This window comes from Arvicanthis niloticus, chromosome 15 (genome assembly GCF_011762505.2).
Source record: "Arvicanthis niloticus isolate mArvNil1 chromosome 15, mArvNil1.pat.X, whole genome shotgun sequence".
Taxonomy (NCBI): domain Eukaryota; kingdom Metazoa; phylum Chordata; class Mammalia; order Rodentia; family Muridae; genus Arvicanthis; species Arvicanthis niloticus.
Genome location: NC_047672.1, coordinates 37,403,820 through 37,426,925, shown reverse-complemented (window position 1 = coordinate 37,426,925; position 23,106 = coordinate 37,403,820). Strand labels below are relative to the sequence as shown.

General features: G+C 38.6%; 1 long non-coding RNA gene and 1 pseudogene across 3 annotated transcripts in view; one reads left to right on the top strand and one right to left on the bottom strand.

The window, feature by feature from the left end:
- Positions 1-23,106, top strand: part of LOC143434559 (uncharacterized) — a 116,778-nt gene that overhangs the window by 25,734 nt on the left and 67,938 nt on the right. The window lies entirely within an intron of this gene.
- Positions 11,103-11,223, bottom strand: LOC117721115 (small nucleolar RNA SNORA17; annotated as a pseudogene).

Here is a 23,106-nt window from a genome sequence, read left to right as displayed (position 1 = left end):
ACACAAATGCCAGCCCAGACTACTATACCCAGCAAAATTCTCAATCAATATTGATGGAGAAACCAAAATATTCCATGAAAAATCAAATTTACACAATATCTTACCACAAATCCAGCACTTCAAAGGATAATGGATGGAAAACTCCAACACAAGGAGGGAAACTACAACCTAGAAAAAGCAAGAAAATAATCTTCCAACAACCCTAAAAGAAGGTAGCTATACAAACATAACTCTACTGCCAATAACAAAAATAACAGGAAACAACATTCATTTTTCTTAATATCTCTTAATATCAATGGACTCAATTCTCCAATAACAAGACATAGACTATCAGATTGGATACATAAACAGGACCCAACATTTTGCTGCATAAAGGAAATGCACCTTTGTGAAAAAGACAGACACTACCTCAGAGTAAAAGGTTGGAAAACAATCTTCCAAGCAAATGGCCCCAAAAAAGAAGCTGGAGTAGCAATTCTATTATCAAATAAAATCATTTTTCAACCCAAAGTAATCAAAAAAGATAAAGAAGACACTTCGTATTCATCAAAGGAAAAATGTACCAAGAGGAACTCGCAATTCTGAACATCTATGCTCCAAATGCAAGGGCACCCACATACATAAAAGAAACTTTACTAAAACTTAAAGCATACATTGCACCTCACACAATAATAGTGGGAGATTTCAACACCCCACTCTCATCTATGGACAGATCGTGGAAACAGAAACTAAACCGAGACACAATGAAAGTAACAAAAGTTATGAACCAATTGGACTTAACTGACATCTATAGAACATTCCATCTTAAAACAAAAGAATATATCTTTTTCTCAGCACCTCATGGTACCTTCTCCAAAATAGACCATATAATTGGTCACAAAACAGGCCTCAACAGATACAAAAAGATTGAAATAATCCCTTGTACCCTATCAAACCACCATGGACTAAGACTTGTCTTTGACTTGGACAAAAACAACAGAAAGCCCACATACACGTGGAAACTGAACAATGCTCTACTCAATGATAACTTGGTCAAGGAAGAAATAAAGAAAGAAATTAAAGACTTTTTAGATTTAAATGAAAATTAGGACACATCATATCAAAATTTGTGGGACTCCATGAAAGCAGTACTAAGAGGAAAAATCATAGCTCTAAGTGCCCACAAAAAGAAAATGGAAAGAACGTACATTAATAAATTGACAGCACACCTGAAAGAGTAAGAACAAAAAGAAGCTAATATACCCAAAAGGAGTAGACAGCAGGAAATAATCAAAGTCAGGGCTGAAATCAACCAAGTTGAAACAAAAAGAACTATACAAAATATCAACAAATCCAGGAGCTGGTTCTTTGAGAAAATCAACAAGATAGACAAACCCTTAGCCAGACTAACCAAAGGGCACAGAGACAGTAGTGAAATTAGTAAAATCAGAACTGAAAAGGGAGACATAACAACAGAAACAGGGGAAATTTAAAAAATCATCAGCTCCTACTACAAAGGTCTATACATAACAAAATTGGAAAATCTGGATGAAATGGACAATTTCCTAGATAGATACCAGGTACCAAAGTTAAACGAGGAGCAGATAAACCATCTAAACAGTCACATAACTCCTAAAGAAATAGAAGCAGTCATTAAAAACCTCCCCACCAAAAAAAAGTCCGGGGCCATATGGTTTTAGTGCAGAATTCTATCAGACCTTCCAAGAAGATCTAATACCAGTTCTCTTCAAACTATTCCACAGAATAGAAACAGAAGGAACAATACCCAATTCGTTCTGTGAAGCTACAATTACACTCATACCTAAGCCTCACAAAGTCCCAACAAAGAAAGAGAACTACAGACCAATCTCACTTATGAATATCGATGCAAAAATACTCAATAAAATTCTCGCAAACCGAATCCAACAACACATCAAAGCAATCATCCATCATGATCAAGTAGGCTTTATCCTAGGAATGCAGGGATGGTTCAATATTCGGAAATCCATCAATGTAATCCACTACATAAATAAACTCAAAGAAAAAAAACCACATGATCGTCTCACTAGATGCTGAGAAAGCATTTGACAAAATACAACATCCCTTCATGTTAAAAGTCTTGGAAATATTAGGAATTCAAGGTCCATACCTAAACATAGTAAAAGCAATATACAGCAAGTCAGTAGCCAACATCAAACTAAATGGAGAGAAACTTGAAGCAATCCCACTAAGATCAGGGACTAGACAAGGCTGCCCACTCTCACCCTACCTATTCAATATAGTACCGGAAGTCCTAGCTAGAGTGATTAGACAACAAAAGGAAGTCAAAGGGATACAAATAGGAAAGGAAGAAGTCAAAATTTCACCATTTGTGGATGATATGATAGTATACTTAAGTGACCCTAAAACTTCCACCAGAGAACTCCTAAACCTGATAAACAACTTCAGTAAAGTGGCCCGATATAAAATCAACTCAAACAAATCAGTAGCCTTCCTCTAGTCAAAGGATAAACAGGCTGAGAAAGAAATTAGGGAAATGACACCCTTCACAATAGTCACAAATAATATAAAATATCTTGGAGTTAATCTAACCAAGCAAGTGAAAGATCTCTATGACAAGAACTTCAAGTCTCTGAAGAAAGAAATCGAAGAAGATCTCAGAAGATGGAAAGATCTCCCATGCTTGTGGATTGGCAGGATTAATATAGTAAAAATGGCCATCTTGCCAAAAGCAATCATCTATAGATTCAATGTAATCCCCATCAAAATTCCAAATCAATTCTTCATAGAGATAGAAAGAGCAATTTGCAAATTTATTTGGAACAACAAAAAACCCAGGATAGCGAGGACTATTCTCAACAAGCAAAGAACTTCTGGGGGAATCACCATCCCTGACCTCAACCTATACTACAGGGCAATAGTAATAAAACTGCATGGTATTGGTACAGAGACAGGCATGAAGATCAATGGAATAGGATTGAAGATCCAGAAATGAGCCCACATACCTATGGTCACTTGATCTTTGACAAAGGACTAAAACCATCCAGTGGAAAAAGGACAGCATTTTCAGCAAATGGTGCTGGTTTAACTGGAGGTCAACATGTAGAAGGATGCAAATCAATTCATTCATATCTCCTTGTACAATGTTCAAATCCAAGTGGATAAAAGACCTTAACTTAAAACCAGATACACTGAAACTAATAGAAGAGAAGGTGGGAAAGACCCTCGAATACCTAGGCACAGGGGAAAAGTTCCTGAACTGAACACCAATGGCTTATGCTCTAAGATCAAGAATTGACAAATGGGGCCTCATCAAATTGCAAAGCTTCTGTAAGGCAAAGGACATTGTCAATAAGACAAATTGGCAACCAACAGATTGGGAAAAGATCCTAACCAATCCTACATCCGATAGAGGGCTAATATCCAAAATATACAAAGAACTCAAGAAATTATACTCCAGAAAACCATATAACCCTATTAAAAATGGGGTACAGAGCTAAACAAAGAATTCTCAGCAGAGGAAACTCGAATGGCTGAGAAGCACCTTAAGAAATGCTCAACATCCTTAGTCATCAGGGAAATGCAAATCAAAACAACCCCGAGATACCACCTCACACCAGTCAGAATGGCTAAGATCAAAAACTCAGGTGATAGATGCTGGCGAGGATGTGGAGAAAGAGGAACACTCCTCCATTGTTGGTGGGATTGCAAGCTGGTACAACCACTCTGGAAATCAGTCTGGCGGTTCCTCAGAAAACTGGACATAGCATTACCTGAGGATCCAGCTATAGCACTCCTGGGCATATACCCAGAAGATGCTCCAACATATAATAAAGACATATGCTCCCCTATATTCATAGCAGCCTTATTTATAATAGCCAGAAGCTGGAAAGAACCAAGATGTCCCTCAACAGAGGAATGGATACAAAAAATGTGGTACATCTACACAATGGAGTATTACTCGGCTATTAAAAATAATGAATTCGAGAAATTTTTAGGTAAATGGATAGATCTAGAAATTATCATCCTGAGTGAGTTAGCCCAATCCCCAAAGAACACACAGGGTATTTACTCACTGTTCAGTGGATGTTAACCCAAAAGCTTGGATTAGCGAAGACTCAACCCACAGACCACATGAAGCTCATGAAGAAGGAAGACCGAGAGGGGATGCCTCAGTTCCACTTAGAACGAGAAACAAAAATGCTCAAGGGAGCAAATATGGAAACAAAACATGGGACAGAAACTGAAGGAGGGGCCATCAGGAGACCATTCCACCTGGGTATTCATCCCATGTACAGCCACCTAAGCTAAACACTGTTGTGGATGGCTGGAAGTGCATAATCTGAGGAACATGATATAGCTGTCTCCTTAGAGGTCTGCCAAAGACTAACACACTCAGAGGATGATGCTCACAGTTAACCACTGATATGATCAGGGGTTTCCCAATGGAGAACTTAGAGAGAGGACTGAAGGAGCAGAAAGGGTTTGTGACCCCAGGAGGAAAGCAACAATACCAAACAACCAGAGCCCCCCAGGGTCTAAACCACCAGCCTGGGAACACATAGGGAGGGACCCAAGACTCCAGCGGTATATGTAGGGGAGGATGGCCTTATTGGGCATGAGTGGGAGAGGAATTTCTTGGTCCCATAAAAAAATAAACACAGAGTGGGGGGGGAATGTGAGGGTGGGGAGGGGATAGTGAGGGGGGGTAGGTACGGTCACTGCCTCATAGAAGCATGAGGAGGGGGATGGGATAGGAGGTTTCTGGGTGGTGGGAGGAAGTGGGGTAAGGGGATAAAATCTGAAATGTAAATATTACAACTAATTTTAAAAAGGGAAAAAATAAGTTCTTAGAACCAACATCTTTAAGAAATTGTCAGCCCCCTAGGGGAAAACAAAATTTTTTTTCTTGATACTAAAATTTGTTCTGAGAATTGTATATTGAAGAATACACAGCCTTGGTGTATCTACTCATCAAGCATACTGAGCAGACCTGCCCAAACCTCCAATGTCCTGGAATTCCATCTGGATTCAGTGAAGACACAGCGTCAGAGGCTTATCAACTTACTCTTCCCCCTACCCCTCTTCTAATATCTCAACGCCCGTAATCAGCTTGAAGAAGTTAAAGAAGAGTCAGTGTCCCTATTCCCTGGGCTTGGGGACTAATGTGGTTAATAATGGTCTGTCTTTCTAGGGAAAAGTAGTGGTTTTGTTGGAACAGGGAGGATTAGCTAGGACTTATTGCATAGCCATAACCTATTGGTAGAAATCTGTATAATTATTATCAAGATGAAGTTATAATTTCTTAAATGGTACAAAATTTACTTTGATTTCAAATTTAAGGTTTTCATTGGTACGAGCTTCTTATTAATATAAAAGTGAGATGAATATTGATACTCTCATGGGCATTGTGCCTGTATAACACATTTAGGAATACAAGGCCTAGACTCAGTCCTTCTTTAACTTTTTTAACTGATCTGGGATGGTTAACCTATGAGTTAAGGGACTATAGCAAATTCATGGCTTTAAGTTTATTGTTAGGAGCTTTCCCATATTTTATTTACAAGTAGCTGAGAGTGAACAGACAATAGTCCAGTTTACCTTACATGGATAGTTGGTTTTCAAAACGTCAGAAGTCCATAGAATTGACGCTACAAATATTTATATATTAATGTCCATTATGATCTGAGACCTGTCTGCTCCTGACAGCTTCCTGTCGTGGATTCTAAGAAGAAATTGAGCATCCTTGGAATTACTCCAGTTGTGTGGTGACAGCCACTAGGCAAGAATTGCCTCTTTCCATCTGCAGACAAATTACTGTCTAGAAAAGGACACACATGAAGAATAGTTGACTGATTATATCTGCCTAGACAGAGTAATCAGCCCTTAATAATCCTGCATCACTAAGGTCTGTCAGATGATTCTGGGCCAGAAGGCTGAAGATCTGATGCTCCAACGTTCGGTAGTATAGGGGCTTTTCAGGTGTTCAGCGGTCTCTATAAATTGGCTAAGTTATAGAAGCTATATTTAGTGCTTCCCATAACTTCAGTTAACTCAGTCATTCTGGATTTCTGATGGGGTTGAAGACCTATAGTTTCATAGCCAATCCTGGATATTTACTTTGAGAGAAAAGATCTGAGTGGATGGTTTTCAGTTGACATTCATTCTAAAGCCAAGAAAAAAGCCAGGTTCAAAACTAAGTGTTTTAGTTAGGAGAGATGACAGAGGTTCTGGTTAGTCAACAAAATGATGGACTGGGTATTAGGACTATCTTGTACCTCACTGGTACAATTAGGAATGATTATGCTCTAACTGTATTTTTAGAGAAAAGTTTTATTTTAACAGGAAGGGTGATATGTAGGAGGAGCTAAGTGGGAAGTAGTACTGAGAGGAAGAGATGGAGTAAGGAGAGAAGATGAAGGAGAGGAGAAGCTAGGTGATGAGAGAGAGAAAGAGAGAGGGGGCATGGAGGCAGATGTGCACATGTCTCCACCAGTCAAATTTAGTTTTTATATCTAGGTTGGGTATTGGGTTACGCTTCTGATTGAGCATTACCAAACTTATAAATCCTTTGATTAACATTTTTAAAAAAAATTGTATAAAAGCAAAAAGGAAAGGGGGCATGGAAGAGGGGTTTTCTAGGGAGGGGAAATGGGGAAAGGGGATGGCATCTTAAATGTAAATAAAATATAAAATAAAATTTAAAAAAATAGAAAAAGTTATGACCACTTGGTTGTAAGTTTAATGATCCTTTCTTACATTTTCAAGCAACTAGAAAAAATGAATCCCAAACAAAGTAAATACTCATACATCATTTAGAAAAATTTGATGTTGTAGGTATAAGCAAATGCCTTCTTGAAAGACCAATTAGGAAACCATAATTTCACTTCTTTCTTTTCTTGAAGTGCAGTTTTAGATGTGGAGGGCTGGATGTGGAATTTGGAGATGAAGAACCCTGAGTACTTTTTCCTTAGCTGTCCTCTAGCAGTTAAATCTCACAGTTTATTTCTGACAGTGAGATTCCAGTATAATTTATCTATGTCAAATCGGCTACCCAGAGAAGGCAGACAGGAGAGGATGATGCTCCAGCTATGAGGAGAAGAGCCCCAGCAGGGAGATGGGCTGTGTTTGAAAATACCTACAATATTCTACCACTTTCTTCCTCAGAATTCACTTTATTTTCCTCCAGGCAATTTTGCACGAATTCTTTGGCTATTAAATTTAAACAATGCTTATTTCCCTAACAATAAACAGAAAACCCAAGTTCTTGGTATCATTTATCCATATGATTATAATCTTGCTTATTGGAACTAAAAGACAACTAAGATATGGCTTCTAGAGTTCTAGGTCTTCCACACCTTACTTCCCAACCCCATGCTCAACACTAGTATTCCTTATTCCACCTCACTTCTTTCATTCTTCTCTCTTGTCTCAAGATTGTAACTTAATGGATTGCATTTATCTTTCCTAGTATGTTTCCATTTCTGTCCACCTAGACTTTGGAAAAATTTTATTGTTAGATTCATATCATTTGATTTCTTCTATCATGCCTTACTTGGTACCTCAGAGGACTGAGCATCAATTACAGACTGACAGATAGGCATCGAGTAAAAAGATTGAAAGGAAGGGTGTATGGCAGATGATTATTGTAGCTATTTTAGGATCAGGCACTTTATCTCTAGACCTGTTCTTATTTATTATTTTCCCTAGAATATAGAGCAACGCCAACAACCCAGAAACAATCAATATATTTTCCAAGAAAGCACAAGCAGTCACTCCTAAAAGAAACAGATACTGCATTAGAAATCAGCCTCCAGCTGGTTCCTCCTAAATTGAGCCAGATGTCTTATTCTTGAATTATGGTAGCTATATGGGCTTGGAGAAAAAAAAAAAGACAGAGAAAGATGTTACTGTACCCTGCATCAGTCTGCCAGGTAAAAGGCAGAACCAGTGGGGAAAATAGGACCTCCTAGGTATTCTCTGGAGGGTGTAAATGGTGTGAGAGATTTTTGTGTATCTTCTCCTGTGATTACAAAAAACCACACAGTTTACATTTTCTTAAAGTCTCATCAAGTAGCCTTTATCTTCTGCTGAGTGATTCTGCTCAGAGTCTGTAGTGTAAGATCAGAGCCACTTCCCATTTACATTAAAAAATGTTACTTATCTGGGCACCGAAAACTGATAATATGAAAGGACCATAAGTCAGCTGAATAAACGAGGAGAAAAGAGCTAACCATTTACAATAAAAATCGCTGAACTCTCATGCTACCACTTAAGCAGTTTGCAGGAAAAATAGGAGGGAAGATCCATGATTTCAGTTAGATATTAAATAACTGACAACCAAAAGCAAGTGTTATTATTCTAAGTTGTGAAACCTATATTCAATGACATGTTGAATGTCACATTCTATTTAGATCCTTGGCTATTATATAGGGGTTGATAGTGATTTAATATAACATCTAATTTCCATCTGAAAAAAAAATATAGATTTTGTCATTCTTCAAGATCTGAAATGCTGTAACACCACCATGATCAATGCATAGAAAATTTCATACCAGGAAGCTTTGTTTTGTGTAGCACATGAAAAATGCTGTATAACTTTACATGTAAGGTACATTCTTAATCACCTGTCATTCATCTGCCTATCTATCTATCTATCTATCTATCTATCTATCTATCTATCTATCGTCTGTCTACCTATTTATCTATCTAGAGTTATGGATTTAAACAATTATGGAAGCCGAAAAATCACACAATATCTAGGATAAAAAATGGGGCCCCAGTACCATCAGTTGTACACTTTGTAAGCCCATGTGAAGGGATTGTGATCTCAATCTGAAGGCCTCGGAACTGGAGTGCATAGAGGTTAGGAAGGTTAACTCTCCAGGGTAAGGCTTCAGTCAGAGCTGTGGGGTCATTCTTTACTTTGATCTTCTGTGCTATCCAAGCCCTGAGCTTAATGAAAATGCTTCCTTAGATTGTGTAGCATGACACACTATACTCACTTTGTTAAGTTAAATGCTAATCTCTTCTGAAACATTCTCACTAAATGTTCCAAAGCAATGCTTAACCATAGACATCCTGAAACCTACACATTTACCATTAAAATTAGCAATCTGATCTCACTCTACCACAAGTCAATCTAGTCAGACTCTACAGCCCTGTAACAGGAATGCATTTGGGTTTCTAAGAAGAGTCATTCTTCCCGGCACTGAAATCTGGAAAACACTCTTCCTGTGCTTCTTATAAAGACAAGATAGTACAATGAATTTCACATTCCCATAATAAATATAGCAGTAAGTTTCAAATACCATTTGAATGAAGGCCAATGCCATTGCCAAAGCATAGTTTAGCAGACATAATCTCAGCAAGGCCCACAAAAACCTGATGTCTAAATACGCTTTTGGTATCTAGATTGGACAAAGAGTAAATTTAGCCCCCAGGTGAATGGTTTCCAGTGATTGTGTTACATAGCTAGTTTGAAATTAATTGTCTTGAAGGCTATTGAAGATAGACCCTTTTCTTCTAATCAGCTTCAGGTTCCACCCACTGTATTCCTAGTCACACAAAATTTTTTTAAACTTTTTATTCTTTGTGACTTTCACATCATGCACCCCAATCCCACTTATCCCTTCTCCCCTCATACCTGTTCTCCATCCTTGCAACCCACCCCAAACAGAGAAAAAATTTTTCATTGTGGAAGCTGTAGTGTGTCACGGTGTGTCTCTCAGTATACTTCTTTTGCCACACTTCTTTGCAAATGATCATTGTAATGACTCATCAGTCTGTTACAAGGTCTTTGGCTTCTGCTACTTTATCAAAACTGGAACCTCATTGTATCTCCTCTCAGATATCCTGTATTTGTACTGTGCCATAGAAATTCTGTAGTTTTGAATCTGTAGGACCAGCCTTTTCATGCAATCCAGCAATTCATCAGTAGGATAGGTGATGGGGAGGACCAATTTCAAGCCCTGGATCAAGGCCTGAGAAGTATCTAAGCTGATCAGCCCACTGGCTTTCTCACTCTTATGCCCTGGGGAGGGGGCGGGGAATGGATGGCTAACTAGCAACTCACACATCCAGAGCCAACTCTACCCTGTTGCCCAGGTGAGGTGCAGGGCCTGTTTTCCTGGGTGTTGCAGCCAATGATGGATAGGGAAAGTTCTCCCACTTTCATGACCCAGCGGCCAGTTCTTCTACCTGCCATTGATGGTGAGGGACAAGGAAAGGGAAGAGAGCTCCTCTCAATTATCCATGCCATTGCTCTGTGGACAAAAGGCAAAGCTGACTCTCCTGCACTCTCTCCTCAGGGCTGGCTCACCTGCAACTCCTGCAATGTGAGGGCTACTCTCTGGAGTATTGCAGCTGGTTAGGGACAGGGGCAGCTCTCCTGCTCTCATGCTTCCAGAATCATTTCTTCCACAATGCTCAGGTGAGGGGTGTGGCCACTTCTGCCCAACCTTCAGACATCTTCAAGTCTTGGGATTGCAGCCCTGATCAAGGATATCAGCCTGGTGTTTGGTAGTAATAGAACCTTGCTGCTGCAAAGTCATGGACTCAGAGGTACCCCACCCGTAGGGAGAAGTCAGGCAAAGACCTTACCATCATCCCAGGAGGCATCAATAGCTACTCAAATTAGGCAGTTTCTTACTACCCTTGAGTTTCCATTTCTGCATCTTTTCATTTCACCTACATTCTTTTGTTTCCTTTTTTTTCTTCCTCATTTATCTATCACTTACTTGCCCCTCTTAGTGCTGTTTGGGGTCTCTCATGTGTGTTCTCAGGAGTACTATACCCCTATTGTGGATTATGGTGCTTGGCAGGGTTCTTCTCTGGCATGGTTTGCTCCCCAAGGCCTGAGCTATGTCAGCTTGGTGGTCATCTCAGGCTAGTTTCCGGTCTGGGCTTCATGACAATGGCTGCTGGTTATCTCAGGTTTACTCCCTGAACAATCAGCCTAGTGGACCCTTGTGGTGGTTGTCTGTCTTGGGCTCACCCCTGCCAGGGGAGAGTCCCAAGCAGGGCTCTTTTAGTGTCTGGGCTTTCTCTCCATCCTGGGAGCACATCTGGTCCTGCCTAGTGTCAGACTTGTGGTTGTCTCAGGCTCCCTGTCCCCCTATTTTTTTCAGAGAACATCCTTCAGATGTTTCTAGGTCAGAACACTGAGTCAGCCTCTCTCCTCTCTGCCACATACTGATGCACATGTGACACAACAGCTATGTCTATAATCCTTCAAGGGTCAGGCTTACACAGTTTTTTTTTAAAGAAAGAGGAAAGTATCACAATTTCCCTTTCTTAAGCTTTAGAATACATATGAAATGGAAGAAGATGGAATTAGCATCTTGTGTTGTGTTGTGTTGTGTTAAAGTCTACTAAGTGAAAGCAGTTTCCTTGTGGGAAACCATGCTTATTTTGTTTGCACTAGTTTAATTCCTTTCTTTGTTAATGTGCAGATATGATGTCTGAACTGCCAGAAACATGATAACATTACTAACTAGCAGAAGGCTTTCTAGTAAAGAACAAAGACACACAATTGTTCCCTCTTTAGAATTAATCTAAATGGACATGTCAATCACCTAATAGAAAAATGCCCTTCAGAATAGCTGTGGCTTCCAAAATGTTAAGAAAACCATGTATAGCCTACCTAAACATGTAGACTAGCATAATCATCCATTTAGTTGTGGTCCAGTTTCAGTCATTGGGAGTGTTTTTCTCTACAATGGTTCCTTTGGTCACTGCTCACTTTCATCTGTTAGGGTTTCTCATATTAATCTCTAGTACATTCTTCCTGTCTTTCACACTATACTTTTGAAATTCCATCTGATTTCATTTGCTGAAGAACAACACCAAGACTGGGGAAAACACAATGAAGACAGAGGTTCTTGTAACAATTGCTATTATATTTCATAGGGCAAACAACCAGAACAATGCAATATTAAAGATTACAATGGTGGCTATCCATTTATACAGTCTTTTGATTATGAGTAAGGTGTCAACGAAGAGGTAAATCTCTTGAAGCAGATATTCATTCACAGATGAGGAACTTCAACTGCTGTACACATAACATACAGAATTAATTTTTATTGGGTTGACAGTACATGTTTGGAGAGATGGCTCAGTGGTTAAAAGCACTGGATGCTCTTCCAGAGAACCTAGGTTCAATTCCCAACACCCAAATGACAGCTCACAAATGTCTGAAACTCTAGTCCCAGAGTATCTTAAACCCTCACACAGACAAGTGTTCAGGCAAACCACCAATGAATATAAAATTTAAAATATATTAAATATTACAAAATGTGAGGAAAAACACAGTAAAATATCTTAGTGACATAGGAATATTTTACATATTTTATAGCCTAAGAATTGAAATTAAATGAAAAATATATAAAGTAATTTCACAATCCACAAATTTTCATTGTGAAATACTCTTAGAAAATGCATAATCCGTGGGCTGAAAACATTTCAGGTTCCTATCTGACTTCCAGCTCTTTCATTGCCCAGAGGAAAGCCATCATTCTAAGAACAAGCTTATCAATGTAGATGAGCAAATACAACTAATTTTCAAAGGTCATTCCCCCAGGTGTTTGGCTGCTTTTAGATCTGCTCTAGTGTATTCAAATGTGTGTAAGTGTTCACCCGAATAAGCCACTTCATGGTTTCTTTAGGCAATTTCAACAGAAATCCTATGCAGGAATCCATACTAGCATTGCTAAAATTTAGAGTAAGTCAGTCACAATTGAAGTCAGCATTTCAATTATGAACTATTTTATTTATGCCAACCATATTTTGCAAGTGAACTGAATAAATTAACTTGATAACTCAAAGTGGTACAAAGAAACACACTGCTTCTACTGTTTAGAAGAGTTTAGTGCTTAAAGATCAAACATTTCTTCAAAACAGAATTAATTTGCTGTATAGATAAAAATAGAGAGAGTAACAAATGTCTCTGACTGTGCTAACATCTAGGACTGACCTTCTGGATATATATTTTAGAATCCTACAGTTGTCCATATGATAAATAATTACTGAATTATTTGTTTTGGCATAAAAAGAGTAAAATAAGAGTTTCAGCTTCATTTCTTAATTGCTTTTTTATCTAAGGTATATAATTTATTCTCTGTCACCCCAAACAAAATAGAGGTAGAGTAATTATATTGGTCTTACAATAAATTGGAAAATTAAATAAGTTAATAGTGATAAGAATACAACAAAGGTTAATAGTTGAAAACATTTAGTATCACTTTAATGACTGCATCTGGAAATTACTAACTTGCATTATAACTTAAAAATACTTTATGTTCAGCCCTGAGAGAAAACGAGGTAGACTGCCTGAATATCTTCCTTGTCTACCTCTACATCCAATCCCATTATCTCAACCTCAGTCCTGTAATAGAAAACCTTCTTCAGTCACACTTTCCTCTCTGACCCCAATTCTGATGGATAACAAAGATGTTTTCCAACCTTTCTTCTCCCAACACATCCCTGTATACCAGCCTCCAAAAGCCTCAGGCACTCACTGGAAACACACCAGCTGAGCAGGGGTATAGAAACAGCTTAACTAACTGAATACCCTCACCATCCCCCTTCACTTCAAAATTCAATCTCTTACTCGTATCCCCAGTTTATCAGCAGAATATGTCTCTGCCTCTTTTTCCATGTTCTGTGGACATATCTTTCTCTTCTAACCTCCCTCACCCTATGCCTGCCAGAAAACCAGGTATGCTGCCTGAAGATTCTCTCTTCTCCTTCTCTTCCCCTGATCCAATGTCCCAGTCTCATTTTCTGATTTGCAGCTGTTCACTTGCTGCAACTTTCCTTTCACCTTTGCCCACATCTCTTGGAGAATCTCACAGACTGTCCCTTTCTAACCTCCCTGTCCCTGCTTGCTGCTTTTTTCCAGCCCTTACTCCAACTCTGTGCTAAACCACAGGCCACTACTGCCATGGAGAAGGTAAGTCTTATATAGATATTCCTCTCTTCTTCTGTTCTTCTGTCTATAAACCCCAGCGCCATCCCTAGCACTATATCAGACCCCCAAGAGTGACCTTTCTGCACTGTCTCCACCATTCTAAGGAGACAAAATTTCCTTATTGAATGCTCTGAATTCTTTCTCTTACAGATGTCCTCAGGTCCCTAACCTATCCCATATTCTTAAATATTAGCTCCCAATGCAGAGAGACACATTTAACCTAGAGCTGCTTGTGGCCACAACTATCAGGTCCAAAGAAAATGTCCTATCAGGTTACACACAGGTATCACACTCTGAGAAAATCCAGATAGGAAACAGAAACCAAAGAACAAAACATGCACTTAATGGAGACACTCAGAAATCAGCACCTAGGCCTATAATCAGTCCCAGATGCTTAGATGTCAGCACAAAACCACAACCAATAATAGCAGAGTAATATGTCTCCATTAAAGCCAAGCTATCTTACCACAGCAGGCTCTAAATATTCCAATATAGCTAAAGCACGAGAAAAAGACCTTTAAATTGTCTATATGAAGATGATTAAGGTCATTAAAGAAGAAATTGATAAACACTTTCTAAAATCCAGGAAAATAAAAGCAAACAATGAAAGGAAATCAATAAAACTGTTCAAAACCTGATAATGAAAATATAACCAAAAACATCCTAAGAGAATGCTGAAAATAAAAAAATAATAGTAACTCAGACAGTAACTACAAGGAAATTTTCACCAACAGAATACATAATATGGAAGAGAAAAATCTTAGGTGTTGAAGACACAATAGAAGAAATATATGCATCCATCAAAAGAAGTTAAACTAAAATGAAAAACTCCTGACAGAAAACATTCAGTAAATCTGAGACTCCATGAAAAAAAAACTAAGATTAATAGAAATAGAAGAAGAAACCCTGTCAAAGGCCTCAGAAAGTATTTTCTACAATATCATAGAAGAAAAATTTTCTAACGTAAACAAGAAGATGACTATAAAGTTACAATAAAATACAGAACAACAAATAGAATAGACCAGAAAAGAAAGAACACTCTCATATAATAATAAAAACATTAAACATACCAAACAAAGACAGAATATTAAAAGCTGCAAGGGAAAAAGACAAGGTGATGTGTAAAGGGAGATCTATTAGAATTACACCTGACTTCTCAAGAGAGACTCTAAAAGCCAGAAGAACATGGACAGATGTACTGGAGACCACAAATGGCAGTCCAGACTCCTATACACAGCAACACTTTCAAACAGCATGATGAAGAAAATAAAGTATTTTATGATCAAGCCAAATTCAAACAATATCTATCTATAAGTCCAGCCCTACAGAATATTCTAGAAGAAAAAACTCCAACCTAAGGAGGTTAAGTACATCCATAAAAAATAGAGAATAAATAAACTTATACCATTAAAATCAAAAGAAGATACAGATACACACACACACACACACACACACCACCACCACCACCACCACCACCACCTTTACCACCACCACCACCACTACCATCACTGCCACCACCACCACTTCTACCACTACCGTCACCACTACCAAAACAACAGAAATCATCAATCATTGGTTATTTATTTCTATCAGTATCAGTGGACTCAATTCCATAATAAAAAGACACAGACCTTATGGTGCTGCCTTAAACCATGATGATGTCTGTGGGCCCTCCTGGTGACAGGGTCTGTGTAGGTCTGAGTGGTTTGTGCTACAATCTGAGACCATGGTGATGTCACTCCCCTTTTGCCACAAAGGGCTATGTTGGAGTCCATGGTCATGCTGTACCCAGGATCTGGGTTGATGTTCGTGATCTATGTTAACCACCCAGGACCATGTACATGCCTATGGACTGTGCTGGTATATGATGTCTTGTTGATGTCTGTGGGGCATGTTGCCTGCACCAGGGCCATCTTGATATGAGTGTCTTTGAAGAAGCCAGCCTCAAAACTTCCCTAGAAACCAAGTGGCTAGCACTGGCCTCAGCACTTCCCCAGAAGCCAAGCTGTTGGCACTGCCTCAGCATTTCCCCCTCATCCCCATGCACACAGAAGCCCCCAGCCCCACCCCATTCCTTCCTGGCCACCTGATGCAGCTAGTGCCAAGGATCCACAAATCAATAGCAACTCCCTAAGTGTGAACCCCCATCCTAGGAATGACAGTATCAGCCTGAGAACAGATAAACAAATGCAGCTTTTAGCCTCCATGCCTTCAAAGCTAGCATCCTAACTGATGGATGGCCAACCACTCTCCAACACAGGTCGCTTATGGTTTTGGAAAAAGCAAAAACCATACATCCTTAAAAAGAAATCAAGCCAATTACATGTTCCAGGCAGCTGTGACCAGTTTGTAAAATCATGATAGATTCCCTTATCCACTGTGTAACCCCCCCACACCTCCATGTAACCTGCTTGTATACATTCCCTAAACCCCTAGACATGGGGCCACAATTTTGCTCTGTGCAATTTGCGGTCTAAACCTGGGTTTGAATTAAAGGCTCTTATGTTTCTCTATGACAGATATGGCAATTCTTTGAGATCTCTTGGAGACCCCGAGACCTGGGCATAACAGCCTGAGCTGCCACCTGAGGTCATGGTGATATCTTTTGTCCTAGCTATTTCCCAAGGTCTTCTCTGGGTCCATGGTCCTACTGCATCTGGAGGCCAAATCCATGATCTGTGCTGTCAAAAGAAATCATGTGGAAGCTCATGACCTGTGCTGTGACTCTGACTATGAAGAGCAAGGAAGCTACTTTGGCAGTGGTATCCATGACTACAGATATACAGTTGAAAAAGTGTGACATAGAAGGTGTGATATTTTGAATAAGCTTGATTCAGGGAGTAACACTATCTGGAGGTGTGGTCTTGTTAGAGTAGGTGTAGTCTTGTTGGAGGAAGTGTGTCACTATGGGTATGGGTCATGGTGTCTGTTCACAGTAGTAAAATCCTAAGTGAGACAGAAGTTGGTACCAGGAGCTGGGGTATTGCTGTGATAGGCATACCCATGGTTTTGGGTTTTTTTGTTTGTTTGTTTTTTGTTTTTGTTTTTGTTTTTGTTTTTGTTTTGTTTTGTTTTGTTTTGAAGAATGTTGTTTTGGAGTCTTTGGATTTGGAAAGCTTTAAATGGGACTTAATTTGGGGTATCCTAGTAGGATTTTGAAGACCTTGTTGCTGTGAGCAATTTGAGCTATGTAAACCTGGCTTCATATGAGGTTTCAATGGAGAAGAATTTTAGTATATAATATAGAGACTGCTTTTGTGACATTTTGGTAAGGAATGTGGCTTCTTTGTGCCCTTGTCTGAAGAGTCTACCTGAGGCTAATGTTAAGAGATTTATATTAATTGTATTGACAAAAGAAATCTCAAAAAATTCAAGGAGAGACTTTGTTCTTTAGTTTAGTCTCATGAAGAGCATTCTGATCAAACATAGCAAGCTTAAAAAGAAAAAAATATAAAATGTATGGTTCAAGTAATGATAAAGGTGCACCAGAAAGTGAAATGGAGCATAATTCTGTGTTCAAGGAGATAAAAAGTTTGCCGGGCAGTGTTGGCGCATGCCTTTAATCCCAGCACTTGGGAGGCAGAGGCAGGCGGATCTCTGAGTTTGAGGCCAGCCTGGTCTACAGAGTGAGTTCCAGGACAGCCAAAGCTATACAGAGAAAACTTGTCTTGAACCCCCCCCCCCAACAGAGAGAGAGAGAGAGAGAGAGAGAGAGAGAGAGAGAGAGAGAGAGAGAGAGATAAAAAGTTTTAAGAGACTGGTAATCTCAGGCCAAGATTACACCCAGCTAAACTTATTGCAGTTGAACAAGGGATAGTTTGGACTTATAATTTATAATAAATACAATCCAGAAATGGAGGGCACATTTGTGGCCCAGATCTTGAGGCTGGAAGACATAGGCTTTAGATCTGAATCTTGAAGAACAGTGGCCATGAAAAGCTTAGGCCTGTGCATAGTAGTCCATACCATTAATCCCAGGAGACAAAGTCAAGCAGATCTCTGAGTTCAAGGCCAGCCTAGGACAGATCAAATTCTAGGTGAAAAAAAAAGTTTAAGTCCAAGTGTGGTAGTACATGCTTTTAATCCTAGCATTCAGGAGACAGAACCATGAAGATCTCTGAGTTCAAGGTCAATTTACAGAGCAAGTTTCAGGGCAGCCAAACTTGAGCAATTAAAGAGTTGGAAAACAGAAAGCTGGTAATAGAATAAGAGGAAGAGGCATGTTCCAGCCCTAGCAAGCAACAGAACTCAGCAGCTTTGGCCATGTGGCTGTGGCTTTAGAGTCATGAATAGAAGGGAATACTGGGACAATTGATGCTGGTTAGCTGGAGCTAAGAAATTAGGAGTGATTAAGAAGAGACCAGGATCAGTGAGATGAAATCTTCTGGAAAGTGTTTTCTGAGAACACAAAGAAACTGTGTTCTAGAGATAGCCAAGGTTGTACCCCATGGTGCAGCTGGACTTGGAAATGTAAAAGTATAACCAGGTGGTTACATTACTTTGAAGTTATGAAGGGGTTGTGGAAAGCAGCTGAGTTTTGGCACTATGAAAGGGCAGGGAAGGTCATTTGGGAAGATACAGACTCAGTTGGAGTTGATGGCCCAAGACTGAAGAGCTCATGCAAAGAAGCTGAGGCTTGGCACCATGAAGAGTGCCTATGAGAGGCTATTGGTGAAGCCTAGTTGCAATGAAAGACCCCAGCATATTAGAGATGCCAGTACCATGGGATGATCACCAAGAATAGCAGCAGTGGTGGATCAGAGTCAATCAGACTCCACTCTACAAAGGGTAGAGTGGTAGATTTGACTCAATCCTTTGGAGGAGCCCAGAAGATAATGTGTGGATACCAGATATTGAAACAAGAAACTGTGAAGTTGAAGTTGACTTGGAAATCCCAAGATGTTAAAGATGCCAGAGCTGTGGGATACCTGCCACGGAAAGCTGTTAACAAGGAGTGGAACTATCCCAGGAGAAAGAAGTTTATTACAGTCAACAAAGAGGATGAAAAGGGAGTTGGAGATTTGAACACTGCTTTGACATCAGACATGGAAATGTAGAGTTTGAAGTCTATCCTGCTGATTTCCTTTCTTGATTAGGGGATTATAGTTAACTGAAGAGATCTTTAACTTTGGATTTCTAACATTGTTGAGACTGGGGACTTTAGAACTTGGAATAAATGTATTTTGCATTATGCTATGTTTAGGTATGTCCTCCATAGACTCATTTGTTTGAACAAGCCCTGGGGGCTAGTGAGTGGAATGTGGTAGTTTGACTCTTGGCTCAGGGAGTGGCACTATTTGGAAATGTTGGCTTGTTGGAGGACGTGTGGCTTGGTTGGAGGAAATGTGTCACTATGTATGTGTTCTTTAGGACCCTTGACCTTGCTTAGAAGCCAGTCTTCTTCTATAGGCCTTCAGATGAAGATGTAGAACACTCAGTTTTTCCTGCACTATGTCTGCCAGGATGCTGTCATGCTCCCTCCTTGATGATAATGGACTGAATCTCTGAACCTGTAAGCCATTCCCAATTAAATGTCCTTATAAAAGTTGCCTTGCTCATAGTGACTATTAATAGCAGTTAAGCCCTAATTAAGACAGAAGGCTTATGTTACAACTGGTACCCACCTCTCTAGTGACAGCTTAAACAGGAAACCATCAAAGACAATGTTTTAAAAATGTGATAAGGATGATAAAGTGTAGCTCTCCCCAAGTAATGGGATTCAGTGGGAGCTAAGAGAAGAAGGGCTCAATACTAATAAGGGACAGGGCCCCGAGAGTTTGACAATACTACAGTCAATACATAAATAACACACACATACAAACAAAGACACAGACCCAATATAAGGGAAGCAAAAACAGAATTCATCTTCTGCTGCATATAAGAAACACACCTCAACATCAGAGATATATTCTATATAGGTTGAAGGGTTGAAAAGAGATATTCCAAGGACTTAGAAAGCAAGCTAGTATAACCATCTTAATATCCAATAAAAGTAGACTTAAAACTAAAACAAATTAAAAGAGATAGGAAAGGACACTTACTATGTAGTCAAAGAAAAAAATCTATCAAAATGACCTTTCAATTTTTAAAGTCTATGTCCCAAACACAAAGGCACCCAAGTTCACATAAGAAACACTACTACTACGTTTATCACATATGGATCCTCTCACACTGACAGTGGGAGACCTAAGTGCCCAACTCTCACCAATGGACAGACCATAATGACAGAAACTAAACAGAGAAATACTAGAGCTAACAAACATTACAAACCAAATGGACTTAAGAAATATTTTAAAGAACATTTCACAGAAACACAAAGGAATATACCTTCTTCTCTGTACCTCATGAAACTTTCTCTAAAATTGGTCACACATTCAAAAACAATGCTAATCTCAACAGATACAAGAAGATTAAGTTAACTCTCTGCATCCTATCAGATCAAAATAGATTAAAGGTGAGTACCAACAATGCCAGAAGCAGCAGAAAACTTACATTCTCATGAAAAGTTAACAAATCTCTATTGAATGAAAAGTTTATCAATGCATAAAGCAAGAAAGAATTAAAAACCTGGAATTCAATGAAAAGGTATACACTGTATATTCAAAATTATGGGCCACAATGAAAGCAGTTTTAAGAGGCAAGTGACTTCATTTTTAAAAACTGCAGAGATATCATACTAGTGACTTAACAGAACACCTGAAATCTCTAGAACCAAAAGAAGTAATCATACATAAATGGAGTAGATTCAAGAAATAATAAAACTGAGGGATTGAATCAATAAAATAGAAATAAAGAGAACAACATGAAGAAACAATGAAGCAAAAAAGTTGGTTCTTTGAGAAAGGATTGCATTTTATTGAGAAGTTGTCCAAAGGGGTCCGATGGAAATCCCCAAACAACCTAAGCTGTTTGGTTCTTGCTCAGATTGCTCTCTTCAATCTGATTATGGGGTACCATTGCTGAGAACAGCACCCTCACAACTCATTGCACATGGAGAAGATAAGGTAGAGCCTACATGGAACCTTCACTACTGTGTTCTAGTGTCTTTGGTGCAGGAAAAACTCTACAAGCTACCAAAAGAGAAATGTAAACTCCAGCCAAGCTACAAAACTGTGGCATACAAATAGTTCCTGAAAGATATGCTTAGCGCAACAGTGGCACAGCACTTGTAGAAGTAGCCAACCCATGTCTGATTCTATTTAGGCCCACTTCATGAGACAGAACCTATACCTTGGGTGACCAAGAAACAGAATCTAAATAGCCCAGAAACCAAAACCAAACACTACCAGTCTGAAAAAATAACAATAAATGGCTCCAAATGATATTCTGCTGTGCTCATAAAGCAGTGCCCTATTTAACAACCAAAGAAAGGCTCCTCCTATAACAGATGGGAACAAATACACATAAACCCACAGACGAGAGAGACAGAGAGAGAGACAGAGAGAGAGAGAGAGAGAGACCTTGGAGCACACAGCTCTAAATGGGAAGACTCAATCAAATGTCTCTCTCTGAGCTCAGAGAATGCTGCAGAAAAATAATCTGAAAGAATCTAAGAGTCAGAATGAGTAGAGGACACGAAGAGAAAAAGTCCTCTGAATCAACTAAGAAAAGTTCATAAAAAGTTAGAGACTGAAGAAGCAAGAAGAGAGTCTACACAGGTTTATTCCAGTTCCTCTGTATATGTATTATAGCTTTCAGCTTAGTGTTTTTATGGGACTCCTGAGTGTGAGAATGAGTGGGTCTCTGATTCCCGTGGCTACTGTTGGGGCTTTTTTTTTTTGTTCTGTGGGTTGCTGTGTCCAACCTCAAGGAGATTGTTTTTGTTCATATTATCATAGTTTATTTTGTCGTGTTTGGTTGTTTCCTCTTAGAAACCTGTTTTCTAATGAAAGATAAAAAAGCAATAAATCCAGATAGGAGGAAAGATGGAGAGGGACTGGGGGGAATGGAGTAAACGGAAACTGTAATAAAGATATGAGAAAAGAATTTATCTTCAATAACAAAATATTTTTTAAAAAAATTAAAAATACTTTATTAAAACACCCAAACACAAAAACATTAACGATATAGTAAAATGATCCTGTGTTTCATCCAACTTTATTAGACATCAACATTTTTTTATTACATCTATTGGAGATTCATTTTATTGATTTTTTGAAAGTTAATTTAAGGCGTTCATTTAACTTGAACATTATGATGCTCTACTTACTAACATTATTTAAAATACAGCTACATAGTATAGTATTACAAATTAAAAATTAAAAGAAATCAGTATCTCATTATGCTGTGCCCATTTTAACTTCCCATTTGTCTCATTAGAGAGAGGGACTTATAGGAATAGAGGAAGGGGAAACTATAATAAAGTTATGAGAAAAAATTCTATTTTCAACAAAATTTTTTAAATTAAAAATACTTTATTAAACCCCCAAACACAAAAACAGGTTTGCCTATTTAAATTGGAATCCATGTGGAAGTACTGCTTTATGTAATTAGCTGATAATTTAATATCTGAAACACATTGTCCTTTCTTTTACAAGGTTCAGGAAGTAGAAAATTAGTGTGATAATATTACCTTCATTCTAGTGTTGGCTTTAAATGAATAATGGAATTAGACAACAGTCAACAACAGATAATAAAATTGTTAAGTGAAAACTCACTACTAAACATTTAATAGGACAAATAGATATCATTTGAACCCTCTGTTTATCGTGTTTCTCCAGTGGTGGCATAAAACATATGCTTATAATAAGTGTAACAATTTGAAGATATATTGAACCTATTTTTTGTTAAAATCAAACAGAAAAACGAGACAAACCACATTCACTGTCTCCTGATCATTACAATTATGCATCACTACACCCATTTTCTCATTCATTTTATAGATTCAAAACAAATAAATCTAAAACAAAGAAGTTTGTCAACATATCTTTTAAGGTACTATGAAGTATTTTAGTTGATAATCTTTAGGAAAACAATTTAAATTCTGGTTTGATTTGTGTCATATTGCTAATTGTCAATTGGGCAACATCTAGAATCATCTTGTCATATGGGCTTCTGGGTATGTGTGGTGAGGTTTTGAGCTTGATTGTGCTAATTGATGTGGAAAAACGTCAATTATGTGATGTCTGAAAGTAGCCTGCTCACTACTGTATAGTTCT